General features: G+C 36.7%; 15 non-coding genes across 15 annotated transcripts; 2 read left to right on the top strand and 13 right to left on the bottom strand.

Moving 5' to 3' along the window:
- Positions 1-1019: 1019 nt before the first annotated feature.
- Positions 1020-1093, bottom strand: TRNAN-GUU (transfer RNA asparagine (anticodon GUU)). The gene has a single exon. It is a non-coding gene; the product is annotated as a tRNA-Asn (tRNA).
- A 1093-nt stretch (positions 1094-2186) lies between these two features.
- On the bottom strand, positions 2187-2260 carry TRNAN-GUU (transfer RNA asparagine (anticodon GUU)). The gene has a single exon. It is a non-coding gene; the product is annotated as a tRNA-Asn (tRNA).
- Positions 2261-3347: 1087 nt separating this feature from the next.
- Positions 3348-3421, bottom strand: TRNAN-GUU (transfer RNA asparagine (anticodon GUU)). The gene has a single exon. It is a non-coding gene; the product is annotated as a tRNA-Asn (tRNA).
- A 2254-nt stretch (positions 3422-5675) lies between these two features.
- TRNAN-GUU (transfer RNA asparagine (anticodon GUU)) lies at positions 5676-5749 on the bottom strand. Its single transcript has one exon. It is a non-coding gene; the product is annotated as a tRNA-Asn (tRNA).
- A 2254-nt stretch (positions 5750-8003) lies between these two features.
- On the bottom strand, positions 8004-8077 carry TRNAN-GUU (transfer RNA asparagine (anticodon GUU)). Its single transcript has one exon. It is a non-coding gene; the product is annotated as a tRNA-Asn (tRNA).
- A 1087-nt stretch (positions 8078-9164) lies between these two features.
- On the bottom strand, positions 9165-9239 carry TRNAN-GUU (transfer RNA asparagine (anticodon GUU)). Its single transcript has one exon. It is a non-coding gene; the product is annotated as a tRNA-Asn (tRNA).
- A 1093-nt stretch (positions 9240-10332) lies between these two features.
- TRNAN-GUU (transfer RNA asparagine (anticodon GUU)) lies at positions 10333-10406 on the bottom strand. The gene has a single exon. It is a non-coding gene; the product is annotated as a tRNA-Asn (tRNA).
- A 3410-nt stretch (positions 10407-13816) lies between these two features.
- Positions 13817-13890, bottom strand: TRNAN-GUU (transfer RNA asparagine (anticodon GUU)). Its single transcript has one exon. It is a non-coding gene; the product is annotated as a tRNA-Asn (tRNA).
- A 186-nt stretch (positions 13891-14076) lies between these two features.
- Positions 14077-14148, top strand: TRNAM-CAU (transfer RNA methionine (anticodon CAU)). The gene has a single exon. It is a non-coding gene; the product is annotated as a tRNA-Met (tRNA).
- Positions 14149-14983: 835 nt separating this feature from the next.
- Positions 14984-15057, bottom strand: TRNAN-GUU (transfer RNA asparagine (anticodon GUU)). Its single transcript has one exon. It is a non-coding gene; the product is annotated as a tRNA-Asn (tRNA).
- Positions 15058-17306: 2249 nt separating this feature from the next.
- Positions 17307-17380, bottom strand: TRNAN-GUU (transfer RNA asparagine (anticodon GUU)). Its single transcript has one exon. It is a non-coding gene; the product is annotated as a tRNA-Asn (tRNA).
- A 186-nt stretch (positions 17381-17566) lies between these two features.
- On the top strand, positions 17567-17638 carry TRNAM-CAU (transfer RNA methionine (anticodon CAU)). Its single transcript has one exon. It is a non-coding gene; the product is annotated as a tRNA-Met (tRNA).
- Positions 17639-18473: 835 nt separating this feature from the next.
- On the bottom strand, positions 18474-18547 carry TRNAN-GUU (transfer RNA asparagine (anticodon GUU)). Its single transcript has one exon. It is a non-coding gene; the product is annotated as a tRNA-Asn (tRNA).
- Positions 18548-19637: 1090 nt separating this feature from the next.
- TRNAN-GUU (transfer RNA asparagine (anticodon GUU)) lies at positions 19638-19711 on the bottom strand. The gene has a single exon. It is a non-coding gene; the product is annotated as a tRNA-Asn (tRNA).
- Positions 19712-23135: 3424 nt separating this feature from the next.
- On the bottom strand, positions 23136-23209 carry TRNAN-GUU (transfer RNA asparagine (anticodon GUU)). The gene has a single exon. It is a non-coding gene; the product is annotated as a tRNA-Asn (tRNA).
- Between the last annotated feature and the right edge of the window lie 2141 nt (positions 23210-25350).

The following is a 25350-nucleotide window of genomic DNA, read 5'->3' on the forward strand; positions in this document are numbered from 1 at the left end:
AAAAAGGCAATAATCTGGAGAGTTTTGCAAGATTTTTCTTCCATTGACCAACGAAGAAACACATTGGTACTTTCACATGATGAGTGAGTACTTCAGGATCTCTGACACTTACATGAGCAGCAGAGTGGCGCAGCGGAAGCGTGCTGGGCCCATAACCCAGAGGTCGGTGGATCGAAACCATCCTCTGCTATGTGCACTTATTTTTTTGTTAATTAAATTCTTCCAAAACTGGAATTGATATTTTGACTCTTTTATTTTTACTTAAAGTACAATAACTTTTAACATTTTAATTTGTTTTAATAGTATATTGACAGCATTGTTTTCTTTCAGAAATCCACTTAATTTTCTTTACCCTATTACTGAAATGGTAATTGACAAAAACAAGCTACATTGTCACCAGAAGAGCAATGCAAAATGTACAATTGATATTTCAAAATCATCTTTCCATCTTGAATTTCAATGATGCATTGGGGCAACGATTTTGTGAGAAACATCTTCACCCTTAAAGAAAGATTTTCTTAACTTCTTACCTGTGTGCTGATTAGATATCACCTGGTTTTCACATTAAACAGATTCCCACTTGAGAAAGCAGCAAGGATGCAGTGAGGTTTATGTTTCCTGGTGTCAACCTGTATTATTTCAGTGGACATTGTAATGAGGATGCATCTTGCTGCCTTTCCAATGAAGCAAGTTTTAATCAGTAATAGGTGAAAAACCATTCCTACAAAGGTGTTAATCAGAGACTTGGCTTTGTGGACACTTTTCAGAGAGCAAATGTGTTAGCATAAAAATAAAGCCATAAAATGGAGAGCTGATTAATCACTCAATTGGATTTCTCTGCCTGCATAATTTTTTTTCTCTGCAACCCCATGCTAAATTGTGCTTCCTGTTTTTTATAAAATGACTTAATCAAATCTGATTGCATCAGAGAAGGCCAGGTACCCTACACTATAAGAGGTGGTTTGAAATTTTGACTTGTCTACTTAAAGATCACCAAAATTTGATCACAAGGTCAATTACGTCCCTGGGTGGGATTGAACCACCAACCTTTCGGTTAACAGCCGAATGCGCTAACCGATTGCGCCACAGAGACAGCTTGCAAAAGCATGTACTGACAAAGGCTAAAAAGCATTCATCTAGAAAGTTTCCTAGAAAAAGGTTAAAAAGGCAATAATCTGGAGAGTTTTGCAAGATTTTTCTTCCATTGACCAAAGACGAAACACATTGGTACTTTCACATAATGAGTGAGTACTTCAGGATCTCTGACACTTACATGAGCAGCAGAGTGGGGCAGCAGAAGCGTGCTGGGCCCATAACCCAGAGGTCGGTGGATTAAAACCATCCTCTGCTATGTGCACTTATTTTTTTGTTAATTAAATTCTTCCAAAACTGGAATTGATATTTTGACTCTTTTATTTTTACTTAAAGTACAATAACTTTTAACATTTTAATTTGTTTTAATAGTATATTGACAGCATTGTTTTCTTTCAGAAATCCACTTAATTTTCTTTACCCTATTACTGAAATGGTAATTGACAAAAACAAGCTACATTGTCACCAGAAGAGCAATGCAAAATGTACAATTGATATTTCAAAATCATCTTTCCATCTTGAATTTCAATGATGCATTGGGGCAACGATTTTGTGAGAAACATCTTCACCCTTAAAGAAAGATTTTCTTAACTTCTTACCTGTGTGCTGATTAGATATCACCTGGTTTTCACATTAAACAGATTCCCACTTGAGAAAGCAGCAAGGATGCAGTGAGGTTTATGTTTCCTGGTGTCAACCTGTATTATTTCAGTGGACATTGTAATGAGGATGCATCTTGCTGCCTTTCCAATGAAGCAAGTTTTAATCAGTAATAGGTGAAAAACCATTCCTACAAAGGTGTTAATCAGAGTCTTGGCTTTGTGGACACTTTTCAGAGAGCAAATGTGTTAGCATAAAAATAAAGCCATAAAATGGAGAGCTGATTAATCACTCAATTGGATTTCTCTGCCTGCATAATTTTTTTTCTCTGCAACCCCATGCTAAATTGTGCTTCCTGTTTTTTATAAAATGACTTAATCAAATATGACTCTGATTGCATCAGAGAAGGCCAGGTACCCTACACCATAAGAGGTGGTTTGAAATTTTGACTTGTCTACTTAAAGATCAGCAAAATTTGATCACAAGGTCAATTACGTCCCTGGGTGGGATTGAACCACCAACCTTTCGGTTAACAGCCGAATGCGCTAACCGATTGCGCCACAGAGACAGCTTGCAAAAGCATGTACTGACAAAGGCTAAAAAGCATTCATCTAGATAGTTTCCTAGAAAAAAGTTAAAAAGGCAATAATCTGGAGAGTTTTGCAAGATTTTTCTTCCATTGACCAACGAAGAAACACATTGGTACTTTCACATGATGAGTGAGTACTTCGGGATCTCTGACACTTACATGAGCAGCAGAGTGGCGCAGCGGAAGCGTGCTGGGCCCATAACCCAGAGGTCGGTGGATCGAAACCATCCTCTGCTATGTGCACTTATTTTTTTGTTAATTAAATTCTTCCAAAACTGGAATTGATATTTTGACTCTTTTATTTTTACTTAAAGTACAATAACTTTTAACATTTTAATTTGTTTTAATAGTATATTGACAGCATTGTTTTCTTTCAGAAATCCACTTAATTTTCTTTACCCTATTACTGAAATGGTAATTGACAAAAACAAGCTACATTGTCACCAGAAGAGCAATGCAAAATGTACAATTGATATTTCAAAATCATCTTTCCATCTTGAATTTCAATGATGCATTGGGGCAACGATTTTGTGAGAAACATCTTCACCCTTAAAGAAAGATTTTCTTAACTTCTTACCTGTGTGCTGATTAGATATCACCTGGTTTTCACATTAAACAGATTCCCACTTGAGAAAGCAGCAAGGATGCAGTGAGGTTTATGTTTCCTGGTGTCAACCTGTATTATTTCAGTGGACATTGTAATGAGGATGCATCTTGCTGCCTTTCCAATGAAGCAAGTTTTAATCAGTAATAGGTGAAAAACCATTCCTACAAAGGTGTTAATCAGAGACTTGGCTTTGTGGACACTTTTCAGAGAGCAAATGTGTTAGCATAAAAATAAAGCCATAAAATGGAGAGCTGATTAATCACTCAATTGGATTTCTCTGCCTGCATAATTTTTTTTCTCTGCAACCCCATGCTAAATTGTGCTTCCTGTTTTTTATAAAATGACTTAATCAAATCTGATTGCATCAGAGAAGGCCAGGTACCCTACACTATAAGAGGTGGTTTGAAATTTTGACTTGTCTACTTAAAGATCACCAAAATTTGATCACAAGGTCAATTACGTCCCTGGGTGGGATTGAACCACCAACCTTTCGGTTAACAGCCGAATGCGCTAACCGATTGCGCCACAGAGACAGCTTGCAAAAGCATGTACTGACAAAGGCTAAAAAGCATTCATCTAGAAAGTTTCCTAGAAAAAGGTTAAAAAGGCAATAATCTGGAGAGTTTTGCAAGATTTTTCTTCCATTGACCAAAGACGAAACACATTGGTACTTTCACATAATGAGTGAGTACTTCAGGATCTCTGACACTTACATGAGCAGCAGAGTGGGGCAGCAGAAGCGTGCTGGGCCCATAACCAAGAGGTCGGTGGATTGAAACCATCCTCTGCTATGTGCACTTATTTTTTTGTTAATTAAATTCTTCCAAAACTGGAATTGATATTTTGACTCTTTTATTTTTACTTAAAGTACAATAACTTTTAACATTTTAATTTGTTTTAATAGTATATTGACAGCATTGTTTTCTTTCAGAAATCCACTTAATTTTCTTTACCCTATTACTGAAATGGTAATTGACAAAAACAAGCTACATTGTCACCAGAAGAGCAATGCAAAATGTACAATTGATATTTCAAAATCATCTTTCCATCTTGAATTTCAATGATGCATTGGGGCAACGATTTTGTGAGAAACATCTTCACCCTTAAAGAAAGATTTTCTTAACTTCTTACCTGTGTGCTGATTAGATATCACCTGGTTTTCACATTAAACAGATTCCCACTTGAGAAAGCAGCAAGGATGCAGTGAGGTTTATGTTTCCTGGTGTCAACCTGTATTATTTCAGTGGACATTGTAATGAGGATGCATCTTGCTGCCTTTCCAATGAAGCAAGTTTTAATCAGTAATAGGTGAAAAACCATTCCTACAAAGGTGTTAATCAGAGTCTTGGCTTTGTGGACACTTTTCAGAGAGCAAATGTGTTAGCATAAAAATAAAGCCATAAAATGGAGAGCTGATTAATCACTCAATTGGATTTCTCTGCCTGCATAATTTTTTTTCTCTGCAACCCCATGCTAAATTGTGCTTCCTGTTTTTTATAAAATGACTTAATCAAATATGACTGCATCAGAGAAGGCCAGGTACCCTACACTATAAGAGGTGGTTTGAAATTTTGACTTGTCTACTTAAAGATCACCAAAATTTGATCACAAGGTCAATTACATCCCTGGGTGCGATTGAACCACCAACCTTTCGGTTAACAGCCGAATGCGCTAACCGATTGCGCCACAGAGACAGCTTGCAAAAGCATGTACTGACAAAGGCTAAAAAGCATTCATCTAGAAAGTTTCCTAGAAAAAGGTTAAAAAGGCAATAATCTGGAGAGTTTTGCAAGATTTTTCTTCCATTGACCAAAGAAGAAACACATTGGTACTTTCACATAATGAGTGAGTACTTCAGGATCTCTGACACTTACATGAGCAGCAGAGTGGGGCAGCAGAAGCGTGCTGGGCCCATAACCCAGAGGTCGGTGGATTGAAACCATCCTCTGCTATGTGCACTTATTTTTTTGTTAATTAAATACTTCCAAAACTGGAATTGATATTTTGACTCTTTTATTTTTACTTAAAGTACAATAACTTTTAACATTTTAATTTGTTTTAATAGTATATTGACAGCATTGTTTTCTTTCAGAAATCCACTTAATTTTCTTTACCCTATTACTGAAATGGTAATTGACAAAAACAAGCTACATTGTCACCAGAAGAGCAATGCAAAATGTACAATTGATATTTCAAAATCATCTTTCCATCTTGAATTTCAATGATGCATTGGGGCAACGATTTTGTGAGAAACATCTTCACCCTTAAAGAAAGATTTTCTTAACTTCTTACCTGTGTGCTGATTAGATATCACCTGGTTTTCACATTAAACAGATTCCCACTTGAGAAAGCAGCAAGGATGCAGTGAGGTTTATGTTTCCTGGTGTCAACCTGTATTATTTCAGTGGACATTGTAATGAGGATGCATCTTGCTGCCTTTCCAATGAAGCAAGTTTTAATCAGTAATAGGTGAAAAACCATTCCTACAAAGGTGTTAATCAGAGACTTGGCTTTGTGGACACTTTTCAGAGAGCAAATGTGTTAGCATAAAAATAAAGCCATAAAATGGAGAGCTGATTAATCACTCAATTGGATTTCTCTGCCTGCATAATTTTTTTTCTCTGCAACCCCATGCTAAATTGTGCTTCCTGTTTTTTATAAAATGACTTAATCAAATATGACTCTGATTGCATCAGAGAAGGCCAGGTACCCTACACCATAAGAGGTGGTTTGAAATTTTGACTTGTCTACTTAAAGATCAGCAAAATTTGATCACAAGGTCAATTACGTCCCTGGGTGGGATTGAACCACCAACCTTTCGGTTAACAGCCGAATGCGCTAACCGATTGCGCCACAGAGACAGCTTGCAAAAGCATGTACTGACAAAGGCTAAAAAGCATTCATCTAGATAGTTTCCTAGAAAAAAGTTAAAAAGGCAATAATCTGGAGAGTTTTGCAAGATTTTTCTTCCATTGACCAACGAAGAAACACATTGGTACTTTCACATGATGAGTGAGTACTTCAGGATCTCTGACACTTACATGAGCAGCAGAGTGGCGCAGCGGAAGCGTGCTGGGCCCATAACCCAGAGGTCGGTGGATCGAAACCATCCTCTGCTATGTGCACTTATTTTTTTGTTAATTAAATTCTTCCAAAACTGGAATTGATATTTTGACTCTTTTATTTTTACTTAAAGTACAATAACTTTTAACATTTTAATTTGTTTTAATAGTATATTGACAGCATTGTTTTCTTTCAGAAATCCACTTAATTTTCTTTACCCTATTACTGAAATGGTAATTGACAAAAACAAGCTACATTGTCACCAGAAGAGCAATGCAAAATGTACAATTGATATTTCAAAATCATCTTTCCATCTTGAATTTCAATGATGCATTGGGGCAACGATTTTGTGAGAAACATCTTCACCCTTAAAGAAAGATTTTCTTAACTTCTTACCTGTGTGCTGATTAGATATCACCTGGTTTTCACATTAAACAGATTCCCACTTGAGAAAGCAGCAAGGATGCAGTGAGGTTTATGTTTCCTGGTGTCAACCTGTATTATTTCAGTGGACATTGTAATGAGGATGCATCTTGCTGCCTTTCCAATGAAGCAAGTTTTAATCAGTAATAGGTGAAAAACCATTCCTACAAAGGTGTTAATCAGAGTCTTGGCTTTGTGGACACTTTTCAGAGAGCAAATGTGTTAGCATAAAAATAAAGCCATAAAATGGAGAGCTGATTAATCACTCAATTGGATTTCTCTGCCTGCATAATTTTTTTTCTCTGCAACCCCATGCTAAATTGTGCTTCCTGTTTTTTATAAAATGACTTAATCAAATATGACTGCATCAGAGAAGGCCAGGTACCCTACACTATAAGAGGTGGTTTGAAATTTTGACTTGTCTACTTAAAGATCACCAAAATTTGATCACAAGGTCAATTACATCCCTGGGTGCGATTGAACCACCAACCTTTCGGTTAACAGCCGAATGCACTAACCGATTGCGCCACAGAGACAGCTTGCAAAAGCATGTACTGACAAAGGCTAAAAAGCATTCATCTAGAAAGTTTCCTAGAAAAAGGTTAAAAAGGCAATAATCTGGAGAGTTTTGCAAGATTTTTCTTCCATTGACCAAAGAAGAAACACATTGGTACTTTCACATAATGAGTGAGTACTTCAGGATCTCTGACACATACATGAGCAGCAGAGTGGGGCAGCAGAAGCGTGCTGGGCCCATAACCCAGAGGTCGGTGGATTGAAACCATCCTCTGCTATGTGCACTTATTTTTTTGTTAATTAAATTCTTCCAAAACTGGAATTGATATTTTGACTCTTTTATTTTTACTTAAAGTACAATAACTTTTAACATTTTAATTTGTTTTAATAGTATATTGACAGCATTGTTTTCTTTCAGAAATCCACTTAATTTTCTTTACCCTATTACTGAAATGGTAAATGACAAAAACAAGCTACATTGTCACCAGAAGAGCAATGCAAAATGTACAATTGATATTTCAAAATCATCTTTCCATCTTGAATTTCAATGATGCATTGGGGCAACGATTTTGTGAGAAACATCTTCACCCTTAAAGAAAGATTTTCTTAACTTCTTACCTGTGTGCTGATTAGATATCACCTGGTTTTCACATTAAACAGATTCCCACTTGAGAAAGCAGCAAGGATGCAGTGAGGTTTATGTTTCCGGGTGTCAACCTGTATTATTTCAGTGGACATTGTAATGAGGATGCATCTTGCTGCCTTTCCAATGAAGCAAGTTTTAATCAGTAATAGGTGAAAAACCATTCCTACAAAGGTGTTAATCAGAGACTTGGCTTTGTGGACACTTTTCAGAGAGCAAATGTGTTAGCATAAAAATAAAGCCATAAAATGGAGAGCTGATTAATCACTCAATTGGATTTCTCTGCCTGCATAATTTTTTTTCTCTGCAACCCCATGCTAAATTGTGCTTCCTGTTTTTTATAAAATGACTTAATCAAATATGACTCTGATTGCATCAGAGAAGGCCAGGTACCCTACACCATAAGAGGTGGTTTGAAATTTTGACTTGTCTACTTAAAGATCAGCAAAATTTGATCACAAGGTCAATTACGTCCCTGGGTGGGATTGAACCACCAACCTTTCGGTTAACAGCCGAATGCGCTAACCGATTGCGCCACAAAGACAGCTTGCAAAAGCATGTACTGACAAAGGCTAAAAAGCATTCATCTAGATAGTTTCCTAGAAAAAAGTTAAAAAGGCAATAATCTGGAGAGTTTTGCAAGATTTTTCTTCCATTGACCAACGAAGAAACACATTGGTACTTTCACATGATGAGTGAGTACTTCAGGATCTCTGACACTTACATGAGCAGCAGAGTGGCGCAGCGGAAGCGTGCTGGGCCCATAACCCAGAGGTCGGTGGATCGAAACCATCCTCTGCTATGTGCACTTATTTTTTTGTTAATTAAATTCTTCCAAAACTGGAATTGATATTTTGACTCTTTTATTTTTACTTAAAGTACAATAACTTTTAACATTTTAATTTGTTTTAATAGTATATTGACAGCATTGTTTTCTTTCAGAAATCCACCTAATTTTCTTTACCCTATTACTGAAATGGTAATTGACAAAAACAAGCTACATTGTCACCAGAAGAGCAATGCAAAATGTACAATTGATATTTCAAAATCATCTTTCCATCTTGAATTTCAATGATGCATTGGGGCAACGATTTTGTGAGAAACATCTTCACCCTTAAAGAAAGATTTTCTTAACTTCTTACCTGTGTGCTGATTAGATATCACCTGGTTTTCACATTAAACAGATTCCCACTTGAGAAAGCAGCAAGGATGCAGTGAGGTTTATGTTTCCTGGTGTCAACCTGTATTATTTCAGTGGACATTGTAATGAGGATGCATCTTGCTGCCTTTCCAATGAAGCAAGTTTTAATCAGTAATAGGTGAAAAACCATTCCTACAAAGGTGTTAATCAGAGACTTGGCTTTGTGGATACTTTTCAGAGAGCAAATGTGTTAGCATAAAAATAAAGCCATAGTATGGAGAGCTGATTAATCACTCAATTGGATTTCTCTGCCTGCATAATTTTTTTTCTCTGCAACCCCATGCTAAATTGTGCTTCCTGTTTTTTATAAAATGACTTAATCAAATCTGATTGCATCAGAGAAGGCCAGGTACCCTACACTATAAGAGGTGGTTTGAAATTTTGACTTGTCTACTTAAAGATCACCAAAATTTGATCACAAGGTCAATTACGTCCCTGGGTGGGATTGAACCACCAGACCTTTCGGTTAACAGCCGAATGCGCTAACCGATTGCGCCACAGAGACAGCTTGCAAAAGCATGTACTGACAAAGGCTAAAAAGCATTCATCTAGAAAGTTTCCTAGAAAAAGGTTAAAAAGGCAATAATCTGGAGAGTTTTGCAAGATTTTTCTTCCATTGACCAACGAAGAAACACATTGGTACTTTCACATGATGAGTGAGTACTTCAGGATCTCTGATACTTACATGAGCAGCAGAGTGGCGCAGCGGAAGCGTGCTGGGCCCATAACCCAGAGGTCGGTGGATCGAAACCATCCTCTGCTATGTGCACTTATTTTTTTGTTAATTAAATTCTTCCAAAACTGGAATTGATATTTTGACTCTTTTATTTTTACTTAAAGTACAATAACTTTTAACATTTTAATTTGTTTTAATAGTATATTGACAGCATTGTTTTCTTTCAGAAATCCACTTAATTTTCTTTACCCTATTACTGAAATGCTAATTGACAAAAACAAGCTACATTGTCACCAGAAGAGCAATGCAAAATGTACAATTGATATTTCAAAATCATCTTTCCATCTTGAATTTCAATGATGCATTGGGGCAACGATTTTGTGAGAAACATCTTCACCCTTAAAGAAAGATTTTCTTAACTTCTTACCTGTGTGCTGATTAGATATCACCTGGTTTTCACATTAAACAGATTCCCACTTGAGAAAGCAGCAAGGATGCAGTGAGGTTTATGTTTCCTGGTGTCAACCTGTATTATTTCAGTGGACATTGTAATGAGGATGCATCTTGCTGCCTTTCCAATGAAGCAAGTTTTAATCAGTAATAGGTGAAAAACCATTCCTACAAAGGTGTTAATCAGAGACTTGGCTTTGTGGACACTTTTCAGAGAGCAAATGTGTTAGCATAAAAATAAAGCCATAAAATGGAGAGCTGATTAATCACTCAATTGGATTTCTCTGCCTGCATAATTTTTTTTCTCTGCAACCCCATGCTAAATTGTGCTTCCTGTTTTTTATAAAATGACTTAATCAAATCTGACTCTGATTGCATCAGAGAAGGCCAGGTACCCTACACCATAAGAGGTGGTTTGAAATTTTGACTTGTCTACTTAAAGATCAGCAAAATTTGATCACAAGGTCAATTACGTCCCTGGGTGGGATTGAACCACCAACCTTTCGGTTAACAGCCGAATGCGCTAACCGATTGCGCCACAGAGACAGCTTGCAAAAGCATGTACTGACAAAGGCTAAAAAGCATTCATCTAGATAGTTTCCTAGAAAAAAGTTAAAAAGGCAATAATCTGGAGAGTTTTGCAAGATTTTTCTTCCATTGACCAACGAAGAAACACATTGGTACTTTCACATGATGAGTGAGTACTTCAGGATCTCTGACACTTACATGAGCAGCAGAGTGGCGCAGCGGAAGCGTGCTGGGCCCATAACCCAGAGGTCGGTGGATCGAAACCATCCTCTGCTATGTGCACTTATTTTTTTGTTAATTAAATTCTTCCAAAACTGGAATTGATATTTTGACTCTTTTATTTTTACTTAAAGTACAATAACTTTTAACATTTTAATTTGTTTTAATAGTATATTGACAGCATTGTTTTCTTTCAGAAATCCACTTAATTTTCTTTACCCTATTACTGAAATGGTAATTGACAAAAACAAGCTACATTGTCACCAGAAGAGCAATGCAAAATGTACAATTGATATTTCAAAATCATCTTTCCATCTTGAATTTCAATGATGCATTGGGGCAACGATTTTGTGAGAAACATCTTCACCCTTAAAGAAAGATTTTCTTAACTTCTTACCTGTGTGCTGATTAGATATCACCTGGTTTTCACATTAAACAGATTCCCACTTGAGAAAGCAGCAAGGATGCAGTGAGGTTTATGTTTCCTGGTGTCAACCTGTATTATTTCAGTGGACATTGTAATGAGGATGCATCTTGCTGCCTTTCCAATGAAGCAAGTTTTAATCAGTAATAGGTGAAAAACCATTCCTACAAAGGTGTTAATCAGAGTCTTGGCTTTGTGGACACTTTTCAGAGAGCAAATGTGTTAGCATAAAAATAAAGCCATAAAATGGAGAGCTGATTAATCACTCAATTGGATTTCTCTGCCTGCATAATTTTTTTTCTCTGCAACCCCATGCTAAATTGTGCTTCCTGTTTTTTATAAAATGACTTAATCAAATATGACTGCATCAGAGAAGGCCAGGTACCCTACACTATAAGAGGTGGTTTGAAATTTTGACTTGTCTACTTAAAGATCACCAAAATTTGATCACAAGGTCAATTACATCCCTGGGTGCGATTGAACCACCAACCTTTCGGTTAACAGCCGAATGCGCTAACCGATTGCGCCACAGAGACAGCTTGCAAAAGCATGTACTGACAAAGGCTAAAAAGCATTCATCTAGAAAGTTTCCTAGAAAAAGGTTAAAAAGGCAATAATCTGGAGAGTTTTGCAAGATTTTTCTTCCATTGACCAAAGAAGAAACACATTGGTACTTTCACATAATGAGTGAGTACTTCAGGATCTCTGACACTTACATGAGCAGCAGAGTGGGGCAGCAGAAGCGTGCTGGGCCCATAACCCAGAGGTCGGTGGATTGAAACCATCCTCTGCTATGTGCACTTATTTTTTTGTTAATTAAATTCTTCCAAAACTGGAATTGATATTTTGACTCTTTTATTTTTACTTAAAGTACAATAACTTTTAACATTTTAATTTGTTTTAATAGTATATTGACAGCATTGTTTTCTTTCAGAAATCCACTTAATTTTCTTTACCCTATTACTGAAATGGTAATTGACAAAAACAAGCTACATTGTCACCAGAAGAGCAATGCAAAATGTACAATTGATATTTCAAAATCATCTTTCCATCTTGAATTTCAATGATGCATTGGGGCAACGATTTTGTGAGAAACATCTTCACCCTTAAAGAAAGATTTTCTTAACTTCTTACCTGTGTGCTGATTAGATATCACCTGGTTTTCACATTAAACAGATTCCCACTTGAGAAAGCAGCAAGGATGCAGTGAGGTTTATGTTTCCTGGTGTCAACCTGTATTATTTCAGTGGACATTGTAATGAGGATGCATCTTGCTGCCTTTCCAATGAAGCAAGTTTTAATCAGTAATAGGTGAAAAACCATTCCTACAAAGGTGTTAATCAGAGACTTGGCTTTGTGGACACTTTTCAGAGAGCAAATGTGTTAGCATAAAAATAAAGCCATAAAATGGAGAGCTGATTAATCACTCAATTGGATTTCTCTGCCTGCATAATTTTTTTTCTCTGCAACCCCATGCTAAATTGTGCTTCCTGTTTTTTATAAAATGACTTAATCAAATCTGATTGCATCAGAGAAGGCCAGGTACCCTACACTATAAGAGGTGGTTTGAAATTTTGACTTGTCTACTTAAAGATCACCAAAATTTGATCACAAGGTCAATTACGTCCCTGGGTGGGATTGAACCACCAGACCTTTCGGTTAACAGCCGAGTGCGCTAACCGATTGCGCCACAGCGACAGCTTGCAAAAGCATGTACTGACAAAGGCTAAAAAGCATTCATCTAGAAAGTTTCCTAGAAAAAGTTTAAAAAGGCAATAATCTGGAGAGTTTTGCAAGATTTTTCTTCCATTGACCAACGAAGAAACACATTGGTACTTTCACATGATGAGTGAGTATTTCAGGATCTCTGACACTTACATGAGCAGCAGAGTGGCGCAGCGGAAGCGTGCTGGGCCCATAACCCAGAGGTCGGTGGATCGAAACCATCCTCTGCTATGTGCACTTATTTTTTTGTTAATTAAATTCTTCCAAAACTGGAATTGATATTTTGACTCTTTTATTTTTACTTAAAGTACAATAACTTTTAACATTTTAATTTGTTTTAATAGTATATTGACAGCATTGTTTTCTTTCAGAAATCCACTTAATTTTCTTTACCCTATTACTGAAATGGTAATTGACAAAAACAAGCTACATTGTCACCAGAAGAGCAATGCAAAATGTACAATTGATATTTCAAAATCATCTTTCCATCTTGAATTTCAATGATGCATTGGGGCAACGATTTTGTGAGAAACATCTTCACCCTTAAAGAAAGATTTTCTTAACTTCTTACCTGTGTGCTGATTAGATATCACCTGGTTTTCACATTAAACAGATTCCCACTTGAGAAAGCAGCAAGGATGCAGTGAGGTTTATGTTTCCTGGTGTCAACCTGTATTATTTCAGTGGACATTGTAATGAGGATGCATCTTGCTGCCTTTCCAATGAAGCAAGTTTTAATCAGTAATAGGTGAAAAACCATTCCTACAAAGGTGTTAATCAGAGACTTGGCTTTGTGGACACTTTTCAGAGAGCAAATGTGTTAGCATAAAAATAAAGCCATAGTATGGAGAGCTGATTAATCACTCAATTGGATTTCTCTGCCTGCATAATTTTTTTTCTCTGCAACCCCATGCTAAATTGTGCTTCCTGTTTTTTATAAAATGACTTAATCAAATCTGATTGCATCAGAGAAGGCCAGGTACCCTACACTATAAGAGGTGGTTTGAAATTTTGACTTGTCTACTTAAAGATCACCAAAATTTGATCACAGGGTCAATTACGTCCCTGGGTGGGATTGAACCACCAACCTTTCGGTTAACAGCCGAATGCGCTAACCAATTGCGCCACAGAGACAGCTTGCAAAAGCATGTACTGACAAAGGCTAAAAAGCATTCATCTAGAAAGTTTCCTAGAAAAAGGTTAAAAAGGCAATAATCTGGAGAGTTTTGCAAGATTTTTCTTCCATTGACCAACGAAGAAACACATTGGTACTTTCACATGATGAGTGAGTACTTCAGGATCTCTGACACTTACATGAGCAGCAGAGTGGCGCAGCGGAAGCGTGCTGGGCTCATAACCCAGAGGTCGGTGGATCAAAACCATCCTCTGCTATGTGCACTTATTTTTTTGTTAATTAAATTCTTCCAAAACTGGAATTGATATTTTGACTCTTTTATTTTTACTTACAGTACAATAACTTTTAACATTTTAATTTGTTTTAATAGTATATTGACAGCATTGTTTTCTTTCAGAAATCCACTTAATTTTCTTTACCCTATTACTGAAATGGTAATTGACAAAAACAAGCTACATTGTCACCAGATGAGCAATGCAAAATGTACAATTGATATTTCAAAATCATCTTTCCATCTTGAATTTCAATGATGCATTGGGGCAACGATTTTGTGAGAAACATCTTCACCCTTAAAGAAAGATTTTCTTAACTTCTTACCTGTGTGCTGATTAGATATCACCTGGTTTTCACATTAAACAGATTCCCACTTGAGAAAGCAGCAAGGATGCAGTGAGGTTTATGTTTCCTGGTGTCAACCTGTATTATTTCAGTGGACATTGTAATGAGGATGCATCTTGCTGCCTTTCCAATGAAGCAAGTTTTAATCAGTAATAGGTGAAAAACCATTCCTACAAAGGTGTTAATCAGAGACTTGGCTTTGTGGACACTTTTCAGAGAGCAAATGTGTTAGCATAAAAATAAAGCCATAAAATGGAGAGCTGATTAATCACTCAATTGGATTTCTCTGCCTGCATAATTTTTTTTCTCTGCAACCCCATGCTAAATTGTGCTTCCTGTTTTTTATAAAATGACTTAATCAAATATGACTCTGATTGCATCAGAGAAGGCCAGGTACCCTACACCATAAGAGGTGGTTTGAAATTTTGACTTGTCTACTTAAAGATCAGCAAAATTTGATCACAAGGTCATTTACGTCCCTGGGTGGGATTGAACCACCAACCTTTCGGTTAACAGCTGAATGCGCTAACCGATTGCGCCACAGAGACACCTTGCAAAAGCATGTACTGACAAAGGCTAAAAAGCATTCATCTAGAAAGTTTCCTAGAAAAAAGTTAAAAAGGCAATAATCTGGAGAGTTTTGCAAGATTTTTCTTCCATTGACAAACGAAGAAACACATTCGTACTTTCACATGATGAGTGAGTACTTCAGGATCTCTGACACTTACACGAGCAGCAGAGTGGCGCAGCGGAAGCGTGCTGGGCCCATAACCCAGAGGTCGGTGGATCGAAACCATCCTCTGCTATGTGCACTTATTTTTTTTGTTAATTAAATTCTTCCAAAACTGGAATTGATATTTTGACTCTTTTATTTTTACTTAAAGTACAATAACTTTTAACATTTTAATTTGTTTTAATAGTATATTGACAGCATTGTTTTCTTTCAGAAATCCACTTAATTTTCTTTACCCTATTACTGAAATGGTAATTGACAAAAACAAGCTACATTGTCACCAGAAGAGCAATGCAAAATGTACAATTGATATTTCAAAATCATCTTTCCATCTTGAATTTCAATGATGCATTGGGGCAACGATTTTGTGAGAAACATCTTCACCCTTAAAGAAAGATTTTCTTAACTTCTTACCTGTGTGCTGATTAGATATCACCTGGTTTTCACATTAAACAGATTCCCACTTGAGAAAGCAGCAAGGATGCAGTGAGGTTTATGTTTCCTGGTGTCAACCTGTATTATTTCAGTGGACATTGTAATGAGGATGCATCTTGCTGCCTTTCCAATGAAGCAAGTTTTAATCAGTAATAGGTGAAAAACCATTCCTACAAAGGTGTTAATCAGAGACTTGGCTTTGTGGACACTTTTCAGAGAGCAAATGTGTTAGCATAAAAATAAAGCCATAGTATGGAGAGCTGATTAATCACTCAATTGGATTTCTCTGCCTGCATAATTTTTTTTCTCTGCAACCCCATGCTAAATTGTGCTTCCTGTTTTTTATAAAATGACTTAATCAAATCTGATTGCATCAGAGAAGGCCAGGTACCCTACACTATAAGAGGTGGTTTGAAATTTTGACTTGTCTACTTAAAGATCACCAAAATTTGATCACAAGGTCAATTACGTCCCTGGGTGGGATTGAACCACCAACCTTTTGGTTAACAGCCGGATGCGCTAACCGATTGCGCCACAGAGACAGCTTGCAAAAGCATGTACTGACAAAGGCTAAAAAGTATTCATCTAGAAAGTTTCCTAGAAAAAGGTTAAAAAGGCAATAATCTGGAGAGTTTTGCAAGATTTTTCTTCCATTGACCAACGAAGAAACACATTGGTACTTTCATATGATGAGTGAGTACTTCAGGATCTCTGACACTTACATGAGCAGCAGAGTGGTGCAGCGGAAGCGTGCTGGGCCCATAACCCAGAGGTCGGTGGATCAAAACCATCCTCTGCTATGTGCACTTATTTTTTTGTTAATTAAATTCTTCCAAAACTGGAATTGATATTTTGACTCTTTTATTTTTACTTACAGTACAATAACTTTTAACATTTTAATTTGTTTTAATAGTATATTGACAGCATTGTTTTCTTTCAGAAATCCACTTAATTTTCTTTACCCTATTACTGAAATGGTAATTGACAAAAACAAGCTACATTGTCACCAGATGAGCAATGCAAAATGTACAATTGATATTTCAAAATCATCTTTCCATCTTGAATTTCAATGATGCATTGGGGCAACGATTTTGTGAGAAACATCTTCACCCTTAAAGAAAGATTTTTTTAACTTCTTACCTGTGTGCTGATTAGATATCACCTGGTTTTCACATTAAACAGATTCCCACTTGAGAAAGCAGCAAGGATGCAGTGAGGTTTATGTTTCCTGGTGTCAACCTGTATTATTTCAGTGGACATTGTAATGAGGATGCATCTTGCTGCCTTTCCAATGAAGCAGGTTTTAATCAGTAATAGGTGAAAAACCATTCCTACAAAGGTGTTAATCAGAGACTTGGCTTTGTGGACACTTTTCAGAGAGCAAATGTGTTAGCATAAAAATAAAGCCATAGTATGGAGAGCTGATTAATCACTCAATTGGATTTCTCTGCCTGCATAATTTTTTTTCTCTGCAACCCCATGCTAAATTGTGCTTCCTGTTTTTTATAAAGTGACTTAATCAAATCTGATTGCATCAGAGAAGGCCAGGTACCCTACACTATAAGAGGTGGTTTGAAATTTTGACTTGTCTACTTAAAGATCACCAAAATTTGATCACAGGGTCAATTACGTCCCTGGGTGGGATTGAACCACCAACCTTTCGGTTAACAGCCGAATGCGCTAACCAATTGCGCCACAGAGACAGCTTGCAAAAGCATGTACTGACAAAGGCTAAAAAGCATTCATCTAGAAAGTTTCCTAGAAAAAGGTTAAAAAGGCAATAATCTGGAGAGTTTTGCAAGATTTTTCTTCCATTGACCAACGAAGAAACACATTGGTACTTTCACATGATGAGTGAGTACTTCAGGATCTCTGACACTTACATGAGCAGCAGAGTGGCGCAGCGGAAGCGTGCTGGGCTCATAACCCAGAGGTCGGTGGATCAAAACCATCCTCTGCTATGTGCACTTATTTTTTTGTTAATTAAATTCTTCCAAAACTGGAATTGATATTTTGACTCTTTTATTTTTACTTACAGTACAATAACTTTTAACATTTTAATTTGTTTTAATAGTATATTGACAGCATTGTTTTCTTTCAGAAATCCACTTAATTTTCTTTACCCTATTACTGAAATGGTAATTGACAAAAACAAGCTACATTGTCACCAGATGAGCAATGCAAAATGTACAATTGATATTTCAAAATCATCTTTCCATCTTGAATTTCAATGATGCATTGGGGCAACGATTTTGTGAGAAACATCTTCACCCTTAAAGAAAGATTTTCTTAACTTCTTACCTGTGTGCTGATTAGATATCACCTGGTTTTCACATTAAACAGATTCCCACTTGAGAAAGCAGCAAGGATGCAGTGAGGTTTATGTTTCCTGGTGTCAACCTGTATTATTTCAGTGGACATTGTAATGAGGATGCATCTTGCTGCCTTTCCAATGAAGCAAGTTTTAATCAGTAATAGGTGAAAAACCATTCCTACAAAGGTGTTAATCAGAGACTTGGCTTTGTGGACACTTTTCAGAGAGCAAATGTGTTAGCATAAAAATAAAGCCATAAAATGGAGAGCTGATTAATCACTCAATTGGATTTCTCTGCCTGCATCATTTTTTTTCTCTGCAACCCCATGCTAAATTGTGCTTCCTGTTTTTTATAAAATGACTTAATCAAATATGACTCTGATTGCATCAGAGAAGGCCAGGTACCCTACACCATAAGAGGTGGTTTGAAATTTTGACTTGTCTACTTAAAGATCAGCAAAATTTGATCACAAGGTCATTTACGTCCCTGGGTGGGATTGAACCACCAACCTTTCGGTTAACAGCCGAATGCGCTAACCGATTGCGCCACAGAGACACCTTGCAAAAGCATGTACTGACAAAGGCTAAAAAGCATTCATCTAGAAAGTTTCCTAGAAAAAAGTTAAAAAGGCAATAATCTGGAGAGTTTTGCAAGATTTTTCTTCCATTGACAAACGAAGAAACACATTCGTACTTTCACATGATGAGTGAGTACTTCAGGATCTCTGACACTTACACGAGCAGCAGAGTGGCGCAGCGGAAGCGTGCTGGGCCCATAACCCAGAGGTCGGTGGATCAAAACCATCCTCTGCTATGTGCACTTATTTTTTTAATTAAATTCTTCCAAAACTGGAATTGATATTTTGACTCTTTTATTTTTACTTAAAGTACAATAACTTTTAACATTTTAATTTGTTTTAATAGTATATTGACAGCATTGTTTTCTTTCAGAAATCCACTTAATTTTCTTTACCCTATTACTGAAATGGTAATTGACAAAAACAAGCTACATTGTCACCAGAAGAGCAATGCAAAATGTACAATTGATATTTCAAAATCATCTTTCCATCTTGAATTTCAATGATGCATTGGGGCAACGATTTTGTGAGAAACATCTTCACCCTTAAAGAAAGATTTTCTTAACTTCTTACCTGTGTGCTGATTAGATATCACCTGGTTTTCACATTAAACAGATTCCCACTTGAGAAAGCAGCAAGGATGCAGTGAGGTTTATGTTTCCTGGTGTCAACCTGTATTATTTCAGTGGACATTGTAATGAGGATGCATCTTGCTGCCTTTCCAATGAAGCAAGTTTTAATCAGTAATAGGTGAAAAACCATTCCTACAAAGGTGTTAATCAGAGACTTGGCTTTGTGGACACTTTTCAGAGAGCAAATGTGTTAGCATAAAAATAAAGCCATAAAATGGAGAGCTGATTAATCACTCAATTGGATTTCTCTGCCTGCATCATTTTTTTTCTCTGCAACCCCATGCTAAATTGTGCTTCCTGTTTTTTATAAAATGACTTAATCAAATATGACTCTGATTGCATCAGAGAAGGCCAGGTACCCTACACCATAAGAGGTGGTTTGAAATTTTGACTTGTCTACTTAAAGATCAGCAAAATTTGATCACAAGGTCAATTACGTCCCTGGTTGGGATTGAACCACCAACCTTTCGGTTAACAGCCGAATGCGCTAACCGATTGCGCCACAGAGACAGCTTGCAAAAGCATGTACTGACAAAGGCTAAAAAGCATTCATCTAGAAAGTTTCCTAGAAAAAGGATAAAAAGGCAATAATCTGGAGAGTTTTGCAAGATTTTTCTTCCATTGACCAACGAAGAAACACATTGGTACTTTCACATGATGAGTGAGTACTTCAGGATCTCTGACACTTACATGAGCAGCAGAGTGGCGCAGCGGAAGCGTGCTGGGCCCATAACCCAGAGGTCGGTGGATCGAAACCATCCTCTGTTATGTGCACTTATTTTTTTTGTTAATTAAATTCTTCCAAAACTGGAATTGATATTTTGACTCTTTTATTTTTACTTAAAGTACAATAACTTTTAACATTTTAATTTGTTTTAATAGTATATTGACAGCATTGTTTTCTTTCAGAAATCCACTTAATTTTCTTTACCCTATTACTGAAATGGTAATTGACAAAAACAAGCTACATTGTCACCAGAAGAGCAATGCAAAATGTACAATTGATATTTCAAAATCATCTTTCCATCTTGAATTTCAATGATGCATTGGGGCAACGATTTTGTGAGAAACATCTTCACCCTTAAAGAAAGATTTTCTTAACTTCTTACCTGTGTGCTGATTAGATATCACCTGGTTTTCACATTAAACAGATTCCCACTTGAGAAAGCAGCAAGGATGCAGTGAGGTTTATGTTTCCTGGTGTCAACCTGTATTATTTCAGTGGACATTGTAATGAGGATGCATCTTGCTGCCTTTCCAATGAAGCAGGTTTTAATCAGTAATAGGTGAAAAACCATTCCTACAAAGGTGTTAATCAGAGACTTGGCTTTGTGGACACTTTTCAGAGAGCAAATGTGTTAGCATAAAAATAAAGCCATAAAATGGAGAGCTGATTAATCACTCAATTGGATTTCTCTGCCTGCATAATTTTTTTTCTCTGCAACCCCAAGCTAAATTGTGCTTCCTGTTTTTTTATAAAATGACTTAATCAAATATGACTCTGATTGCATCAGAGAAGGCCAGGTACCCTACACCATAAGAGGTGGTTTGAAATTTTGACTTGTCTACTTAAAGATCAGCAAAATTTGATCACAAGGTCAATTACTTCCCTGGTTGGGATTGAACCACCAACCTTTCGGTTAACAGCCGAATGCGCTAACCGATTGCGCCACAGAGACAGCTTGCAAAAGCATGTACTGACAAAGGCTAAAAAGCATTCATCTAGAAAGTTTCCTAGAAAAAGGTTAAAAAGGCAATAATCTGGAGAGTTTTGCAAGATTTTTCTTCCATTGACCAACGAAGAAACACATTGGTACTTTCACATGATGAGTGAGTACTTCAGGATCTCTGACACTTACATGAGCAGCAGAGTGGCGCAGCGGAAGCGTGCTGGGCCCAAAACCCAGAGGTCGGTAGATCGAAACCATCCTCTGCTATTTGCACTTATTTTTTTGTTAATTAAATTCTTCCAAAACTGGAATTGATATTTTGACTCTTTTATTTTTACTTAAAGTACAATAACTTTTAACATTTTAATTTGTTTTAATAGTATATTGACAGCATTGTTTTCTTTCAGAAATCCACTTAATTTTCTTTACCCTATTACTGAAATGGTAATTGACAAAAACAAGCTACATTGTCACCAGATGAGCAATACAAAATGTACAATTGATATTTCAAAATCATCTTTCCATCTTGAATTTCAATGATGAATTGGGGCAACGATTTTGTGAGAAACATCTTCACCCTTAAAGAAAGATTTTCTTAACTTCTTACCTGTGTGCTGATTAGATATCACCTGGTTTTCACATTAAACAGATTCCCACTTGAGAAAGCAGCAAGGATGCAGTGAGGTTTATGTTTCCTGGTGTCAACCTGTATTATTTCAGTGGACATTGTAATGAGGATGCATCTTGCTGCCTTTCCAATGAAGCAAGTTTTAATCAGTAATAGGTGAAAAACCATTCCTACAAAGGTGTTAATCAGAGACTTGGCTTTGTGGACACTTTTCAGAGAGCAAATGTGTTAGCATAAAAATAAAGCCATAAAATGGAGAGCTGATTAATCACTCAATTGGATTTCTCTGCCTGCATAATTTTTTTTCTCTGCAACCCCAAGCTAAATTGTGCTTCCTGTTTTTTTATAAAATGACTTAATCAAATATGACTCTGATTGCATCAGAGAAGGCCAGGTACCCTACACCATAAGAGGTGGTTTGAAATTTTGACTTGTCTACTTAAAGATCAGCAAAATGTGATCACAAGGTCAATTACTTCCCTGGTTGGGATTGAACCACCAACCTTTCGGTTAACAGCCGAATGCGCTAACCGATTGCGCCACAGAGACAGCTTGCAAAAGCATGTACTGACAAAGGCTAAAAAGCATTCATCTAGAAAGTTTCCTAGAAAAAGGTTAAAAAGGCAATAATCTGGAGAGTTTTGCAAGATTTTTCTTCCATTGACCAACGAAGAAACACATTGGTACTTTCACATGATGAGTGAGTACTTCAGGATCTCTGACACTTACATGAGCAGCAGAGTGGCGCAGCGGAAGCGTGCTGGGCCCAAAACCCAGAGGTCGGTGGATCGAAGCCATCCTCTGCTATTTGCACTTATTTTTTTGTTAATTAAATTCTTCCAAAACTGGAATTGATATTTTGACTCTTTTATTTTTACTTAAAGTACAATAACTTTTAACATTTTAATTTGTTTTAATAGTATATTGACAGCATTGTTTTCTTTCAGAAATCCACTTAATTTTCTTTACCCTATTACTGAAATGGTAATTGACAAAAACAAGCTACATTGTCACCAGAAGAGCAATGCAAAATGTACAATTGATATTTCAAAATCATCTTTCCAGCTTGAATTTCAATGATGCATTGGGGCAATGATTTTGTGAGAAACATCTTCACCCTTAAAGAAAGATTTTCTTAACTTCTTACCTGTGTGCTGATTAGATATCACCTGGTTTTCACATTAAACAGATTCCCACTTGAGAAAGCAGCAAGGATGCAGTGAGGTTTATGTTTCCTGGTGTCAACCTGTATTATTTCAGTGGACATTGTAATGAGGATGCATCTTGCTGCCTTTCCAATGAAGCAAGTTTTAATCAGTAATAGGTAAAAAACCATTCCTACAAAGGTGTTAATCAGAGACTTGGCTTTGTGGACACTTTTCAGAGAGCAAATGTGTTAGCATAAAAATAAAGCCATAAAATGGAGAGCTGATTAATCACTCAATTGGATTTCTCTGCCTGCATAATTTTTTTTCTCTGCAACCCCATGCTAAATTGTGCTTCCTGTTTTTTTTTAAATGACTTAATCAAATCTGATTGCATCAGAGAAGGCCAGGTACCCTACACTATAAGAGGTGGTTTGAAATTTTGACTTGTCTACTTAAAGATCACCAAAATTTGATCACAAGGTCAATTACGTCCCTGGGTGGGATTGAACCACCAACCTTTCGGTTAACAGTCGAATGCGCTAACCGATTGCGCCACAGAGACAGCTTGCAAAAGCATGTACTGACAAAGGCTAAAAAGCATTCATCTAGAAAGTTTCCTAGAAAAAGGTTAAAAAGGCAATAATCTGGAGAGTTTTGCAAGATTTTTCTTCCATTGACCAACGAAGAAACACATTGGTACTTTCACATGATGAGTGAGTACTTCAGGATCTCTGACACTTACATGAGCAGCAGAGTGGTGCAGCGGAAGCGTGCTGGGCCCAAAACCCAGAGGTCGGTGGATCGAAACCATCCTCTGCTATGTGCACTTATTTTTTTGTTAATTAAATTCTTCCAAAACTGGAATTGATATTTTGACTCTTTTATTTTTACTTAAAGTACAATAACTTTTAACATTTTAATTTGTTTTAATAGTATATTGACAGCATTGTTTTCTTTCAGAAATCCACTTAATTTTCTTTACCCTATTACTGAAATGGTAATTGACAAAAACAAGCTACATTGTCACCAGAAGAGCAATGCAAAATGTACAATTAATATTTCAAAATCATCTTTCCAGCTTGAATTTCAATGATGCATTGGGGCAACAATTTTATGAAAAACATCTTCACCCTTAAAGAAAGATTTTCTTAACTTCTTACCTGTGTGCTGATTAGATATCACCTGGTTTTCACATTAAACAGATTCCCACTTGAGAAAGCAGCAAGGATGCAGTGAGGTTTATGTTTCCTGGTGTCAACCTGTATTATTTCAGTGGACATTGTAATGAGGATGCATCTTGCTGCCTTTCCAATGAAGCAAGTTTTAATCAGTAATAGGTGAAAAACCATTCCTACAAAGGTGTTAATCAGAGACTTGGCTTTGTGGACACTTTTCAGAGAGCAAATGTGTTAGCATAAAAATAAAGCCATAAAATGGAGAGCTGATTAATCACTCAATTGGATTTCTCTGCCTGCATCATTTTTTTTCTCTGCAACCCCATGCTAAATTGTGCTTCCTGTTTTTTATAAAATGACTTAATCAAATATGACTCTGATTGCATCAGAGAAGGCCAGGTACCCTACACCATAAGAGGTGGTTTGAAATTTTGACTTGTCTACTTAAAGATCAGCAAAATTTGATCACAAGGTCAATTACGTCCCTGGTTGGGATTGAACCACCAACCTTTCGGTTAACAGCCGAATGCGCTAAACGATTGCGCCACAGAGACAGCTTGCAAAAGCATCTACTGACAAAGGCTAAAAAGCATTCATCTAGAAAGTTTCCTAGAAAAAGGTTAAAAAGGCAATAATCTGTAGAGTTTTGCAAGATTTTTCTTCCATTCACCAACGAAGAAACACATTGGTACTTTCACATGATGAGTGAGTACTTCAGGATCTCTGACACTTACATGAGCAGCAGAGTGGCGCAGCGGAAGCGTGCTGGGCCCATAACCCAGAGGTCGGTGGATTGAAACCATCCTCTGCTATGTGCACTTATTTTTTTGTTAATTAAATTCTTCCAAAACTGGAATTGATATTTTGACTCTTTTATTTTTACTTAAAGTACAATAACTTTTAACATTTTAATTTGTTTTAATAGTATATTGACAGCATTGTTTTCTTTCAGAAATCCAATTAATTTTCTTTACCCTATTACTGAAATGGTAATTGACAAAAACAAGCTACATTGTCACCAGAAGAGCAATGCAAAATGTACAATTGATATTTCAAAATCATCTTTCCATCTTGAATTTCAATGATGCATTGGGGCAACGATTTTGTGAGAAACATCTTCACCCTTAAAGAAAGATTTTCTTAACTTCTTACCTGTGTGCTGATTAGATATCACCTGGTTTTCACATTAAACAGATTCCCACTTGAGAAAGCAGCAAGGATGCAGTGAGGTTTATGTTTCCTGGTGTCAACCTGTATTATTTCAGTGGACATTGTAATGAGGATGCATCTTGCTGCCTTTCCAATGAAGCAAGTTTTAATCAGTAATAGGTGAAAAACCATTCCTACAAAGGTGTTAATCAGAGACTTGGCTTTGTGGACACTTTTCAGAGAGCAAATGTGTTAGCATAAAAATAAAGCCATAAAATGGAGAGCTGATTAATCACTCAATTGGATTTCTCTGCCTGCATAATTTTTTTTCTCTGCAACCCCATGCTAAATTGTGCTTCCTGTTTTTTATAAAATGACT

Source organism: Pseudophryne corroboree, chromosome 4, assembly GCF_028390025.1.
Source record: "Pseudophryne corroboree isolate aPseCor3 chromosome 4, aPseCor3.hap2, whole genome shotgun sequence".
NCBI classification, from domain to species: domain Eukaryota; kingdom Metazoa; phylum Chordata; class Amphibia; order Anura; family Myobatrachidae; genus Pseudophryne; species Pseudophryne corroboree.